Genomic DNA, 6,000 nt, shown 5'->3' on the forward strand with positions numbered 1-6,000 from the left:
GGATGTAGTGTAGGGCATTAGAAGTGCCCCATAAGTATTTTTAGTTATAAAGATAAAATGAGCAGCTATTTTCCCCCCAAACACTCGCTAACATCCCACTTCATTCTAGATGCTTTCCATATGAATTCCAAAGATCAAACTTGTTTTTATTTATCTGCTTGTGGGTCAGAAGGCAAATAAGGCTCTTTTTATATCTCTAGGACTTTTGGAGCATCTAATACTTGAAAAGCAAACTAGAAAAAGTTTTAAATGCCTAATTTTTATGGTCAAAATGTCAGTTTCCTCTTGCCCCTTTAAAAGAATTTTAAGGGGCAGAGGGGGCAGGCTAATGGGGCAATTAGTCACCCAGGGAAAATGAAGAAAGAGGGGAGAAAAATGCTAAGAGGAAGGGAAATACTGTCCTTTTCTCAGTATTGCCTACCATTCACTAAGAATATTATGTTGATTTTATATCTTCCCAATAAAATAGTAAATTCCTGGGCCTCCATATCCTCAAATGAAAAATAAAGGTAAAGGGCTTCCCTGGTGGCGCAGTGGTTGAGAGTCCGCCTGCTGATGCTGGGGACGTGGGTTCGTGCCCCAGTCGGGGAGGATCCCATGTGCCGCGGAGCGGCTGGGCCCGTGAGCCATGGCCGCTGAGCCTGTGTGTCCGGAACCTGTGCTCCGCAACGGGAGAGTAGCCCCCGCTCGCCGCAACTGGAGAAAGCCCACGTTCAGCAACGAAGACCCAACGCAGCCAAAAGTAAATAAGTAAAATAAATAAATTTATTTTAAAAATAAAGGTAAAGATATCTTCCCTTCAGAGTAAGGCTGGTAAGATGCCATAAGATGTACCATATGCTAGCATCCATAAGGCACATAGCAGGCGTTCTGTGAATGATCGTTATGATCCACATTAATACGGTCTTGGCAGGTAGAGATTATGTCTAACCTATCCTCTGTATGTCTAGTGTTCCATGAGCCCCACCTTTTCCCCTATCAAGAGTGTTCCTTGCAAGTCCAATCCATTAGATATCTTTGGTTGCAAGCAACAGATATCAAATCTCGATACCTCAAGCGTAAAGTAATCGAACTCGGAGAAATAAAGGAAAAGAGGAAGAATGACTAGCCCCTTGGAATGCCCAGAACCAGGTCAGATTCAGAGATGTCATTGTATGAAATCCTGAACCATCCATTTTGGTTACACTCACCACCTGTCTTCCACGTTCTAGGGATTCAAAGTCCCAGAGCAGGAGCTCTCAGAGTGTGGCCTTGGACCAGCATCACCTGGGGACTCCTTAGGAGTGCAAACCGTCAGGCCAGACTACTGAATAAGATACTCTGATGCAACCCTAGCAACCTGTGCTTTAACAGTCCCTCCAGGTGACTCTGACACACAATCCAGCTTGAGAACCACCATCCCAGAGGATCACTGGAATGGGCTGGTTTGGGTCACATTCCAGGCCCTGACTAAGGAGCGGGGACTACAGTGGGGTGGATTTCCAGGACCGTATGAAGTGAGGCAGCGGAGTTCCCCAAAACAGCCGAAGGGGGAAGGGATACTGGACCAGACTAAAACGTGTGCAAGGCTGTCACAGGAAGGAGGCTCTGGGAAGTCAGTCTTAGTGCTTCCCGTGCCTGCACACCGCCTCTGCCCATGGTCGAGATGTTGGACGCTCCCCTCCAAACCCCAGCTCTGCTGGAGCCCCAGAAAGATGGCTGAAAATGGCCATCACCCTTCCCCAAGTACCTCCTGCCTCACTCCTCCTCCTCAGACCACTCATATGCTGGACTACAAGGGTTCAAGAACTTCCTCACTGCAGAGTCAGGGAGGTCTCAAAAAAGTAGTTACAGTGGGGGCCAGGAGCAAAGATCATTAACTTGCTCTCATGTACGAGAGGGTTTATCAGTTTCCATGGCTGCTGTAACAAATCAATAACACACAAACAAAGTGACTTAAAAACAACACGCGGGCTTCCCTGGTGGCGTAGTGGTTGAGACTCCGCCTGCTGATGCAGGGGACACGGGTTCGTGCCCCGGTCTGGGAAGATCCCACATGCCGCGGAGCGGCTGGGCCCGTGAGCCATGGCCGCTGAGCCTGCGCGTCCGGAACCTGTGCTCCGCGGCAGGAGAGGCCACAACAGTGAGAGGCCCGCGTACCGCAAAAAAAAAAAAAAAAAACACGCAATTATTCTTTTACAGTTCTAGAAGCCAGACGTCCAAGATCCATTGCACGGGGCTGAAATCAAGGTGCTGGCAGGGCCCTGCTTCCTCAGAGGCTTGAGAGGAGAATCTGTTTTCTTACCTTTTCCAGCTTCTAGAACGTGCACTCCTTGCGTTCCTTCGCTCGTGGCTCCATCTTCAAAGCCAGCAGGGTAGCGTCTTCCTTCCGCCATCACACTGCCTTCCGTCTCTGCGTTCAGGTCTCCCTCTGCCTCCCTCTTGTAAGGATTCCTGTGATTACATAAGGCCCACCTGGGGAATCCAGGCTCCTCTCCCCATCTCAAGATCCTTAATTTACTCTGTTTTTTGGCCACTGCGCAGCATGCAGGATCTTAGTTTCCCAACCAGGGATGGAACCTGTGCCCCCTGCAGTAGAAGCGAAGAGTCTTACCCACTGGCCCGCCAGGGAGGTCCCTCAAGATCCTTAATTTAGTCACATCAGCAAAAACCTTTTTGCCATCTAAGGTAGCATTCCAAGGTGCCAGAGATTAGGACCTGGCTATCTTTGGGGGCCATTGTTCAGCCTACCACAGAAGGCCTTCAGTGACCACAGAGTCAAATGCCTTCAGGTGACTCCACGAAATCAAAATGAGGCAAGTAGAGCAGGTGTGGACAGCGGCAAAGGGAATGGGACGCTCGTCTAGAGGGGAAACCAAAACTCTGCTCCGGCCACCGTTGGATCTTAATCTGAATCTTCCAAAACCCAGTATCTTGATTTTTAATGACTAGCAACAAATTTTGATTTTTAAAGAATAAAGATTTTTATTAAAGGTGTAAATTGCATTCAGTAGCCTCCAAACCCCAACGGTAGTTCATTCTTGAGCAATCCATCAATTAGGACAAAGCTCCCTTCTACTTACCATTAAGATACCTCTTTAGCTCTTGTGAGCAGGATTGAGGAATGACACCTCATTTGGGGCCACTAATGAGTGAAGAACACCAGGAGACTAACATGAAACTAATAGAAAGAAATAATTGTGACTTCAAAGTATAGTGTTTAGAAACATTAACAAAGACATCAGAATTTTACAAGCAGCCATTTCGCATATCAACATGACCCTGGTGTATTCATTGCTATAGGCATTATTGCCCTTTGTTGATGTTTTATGCCTTCATAAATAGCAAAATATAAAATTCCTTGGGGAACAACTGTGGTCTTAAGGAAGAACTATCTATAGCAAGAAACAATTTGCTTGTTCTTGAGAATTCTCCCATCAATAATTCCATTTTTTAAAATGTTGAACAGACGGAATTCAGTGTCAGCTGCCAGTTACAGACTTAATCACTTAAAAGGAGGTTGTCCCATATGGACACCAGTCCCCATATCTATTTCTCTCTCCTCAGTCTCCTCTTGTTTTTATTGAAGCCCTCACCCCTTTCATCTCCCCAGCCTGGTTCCAAAACCCCTCCCTCCGTAGGTGTTACTCTCCCCAGGGTTCTATCCCTGGGTCCCTTTCATTTGTCTTGAAAATTCAGCTCCACCTGAGGCTCATCAGAGACGCTCTGTTCATGGAGGCGGCCATGGTTTGGGGGCTCTCACTCCAGCTTAGACTCTGAGACTCCAAGAGCTGATTTCCTTGCCTGCCTACTTAAGAAGCAACACACCAAGGCAAGCTTGGGTTTTTCCTGGAGCCGTCCCGGTCTGGGTTCACAGGAACAGATTCTTGTTAGCATGACTTTGACCCTGACTCTGTTAAGACAGGAACGCTAACATCGTTTCTTCAATTCCAAATCCTCCCTCCCAACTTGTTTCTCTGCAGCCCCGACCAAGTGTTTCCTATCTCAGCAAATGACGCCGCTACCCTGACGCTGCAGCCAAGAAGCTGGTTGTCCCTCTCCCCTTCCTCTCACATCAGCAAGTCCTGACAATTCTACCTTCACAGTATATCTTGAATCTGTCTGCTTCTCTCCACCTCCCCTGCCACCATCCTGGTCCAAGTAGGGTTGCCAGATAAAATACTGATGCCCAGTTAAATTGGAACTTCGGATAGACAATGATTTATTTATTTTTTTAGTATAAGTATGCCTACGCAAAATTTGAATTTCAGATAAGCAAAGAATAACTTTTTAGTATAAATATGTCCTATGCAATCTGTGGGACATACTTATATTTAAAAAAAATTATTTGCTTATCTGAAATTCCAATTTAACTAGGTGCCATTTACTTTTATTTGTTAAATCTGACAGCCCAAAGTCCAAGGCATCATCCTCACACCTGGAGTATCTCCTCACTGGTCTCCCTACCTCCACTCTGGCTCCTGGCAATGAATAAAAACCGACAGAGAGCTTTTGAAAAAGTGAATCATGGACTTCCCTGGCGGTCCAGTGCTTAAGACTCCGTACTTCCAATGCAGGGGGCGTGGGTTCGATACCTGGTTGGAGAACTAAGATCCCCCATGCCCTGCAGCGAGGCCAAAAAAAAAAAAAAGAAAAAGAAAAAGTGAATCAGATCAGCACACTCCCCTGTTGAAAACACCTCAAGTTGCCTCACCTGTTCTTGAAATAACAAATCCATTTTTAAAAACAGCTTTATTGAGATAAAATTCACATACTGTACAATTCACCCATTTAAAAATGCACAATTTGGGAATTCCCCGGCAGTCCAATGGTTAGGACTTGGTGCTTTCACTGATGGGGCCCAGATTCAGTCCCTGATCAGGGAACTAAAATCCCACAAGCTGAGTGGCGTGGCCAAAAAATAATAATAAAATAAAATAAAGTGCACAATTCGATGGCTTTTAGAATATTCACAGATACACGAAACCATCACCACATTTTAGAACATCACCACCCAAAAAAAATACCCCACTCCCTTTAACCATCACCCCTAATCCTCTCCTGGGCAACCACAATTCTGTTTTCTGTATAGATTTCTCTATTCTGCACAGTTCATAGAAATGGAATCATTTGATATATGGTCATATGTGACTGGCTTCTTTCACTTAGCATAGTGTTTTCAAGGTTCATTCATGTTGTAGCATGTGTCAGTACTCATTCGTTTTTATGGCTGAATAACATTCCATTGTATGAATGGAACACATTTTGATTATCCATTCATCCACTGATGGGCATTTGGGTTGTTTCCACCTTTTGGCTCTTATGAATAACACTGTTATGAACATTCATGTACAGGTTTTTATGTAGTTGTGCTTTTATTTCTCTGGGGTATATACTGAAGAGTGGAATTTCTGGATTACATCATTTTTAATCATGCTGAATCATTTGAGGAACTGCCACACGATTTTTTCAAATTGGCTGTGTCACTTTACATCCCCACCAGCAGTGTATGAGGGTTCAATGTATATTTTACACCTTCCCATTCAAACCTATCTGTGGTCTGAAGCAGCAAGCCATTTTCTACCTTGGGGGGCCTTTGCACACACTTCTGTTGTCCTAAAATACTCTTCCCACGTCACTCCTCAGTGCAGCTGACCCCATCCACCCTTTAGTTCTCGGCTTACGTGGGACCTCCTCAGACAAGCCATCCCTAAGTGCCTCATCTAAGTAATGCATCCACACACCATTTTCTCCATCACTGAAACTGACCCTTAACAGTTAACTTGTTTTCATTATTATTTACTTGTTTGTGTGTCTCCCCTATTGGAATGTAGCCTCCCTGAGGGTTGGGCCATCTCTATCTTGTTCATCCTTGTGTTCTCAGCTTGGTTCGTAGGATGTGCTAGATAATTGTTAGTTGGTTGGTTGGATGAATGAATGAATGAACGAATGACGAAACGAATGAATCCATGGGTGATGAAGCTAAGAGAAGGAAGAAGGTGTTTCTGAGGTTTGTGACCA

This window comes from Mesoplodon mirus, assembly GCF_964341445.2.
Source record: "Mesoplodon mirus genome assembly, chromosome: 13".
Classification (NCBI taxonomy): Eukaryota; Metazoa; Chordata; class Mammalia; order Artiodactyla; family Ziphiidae; genus Mesoplodon; species Mesoplodon mirus.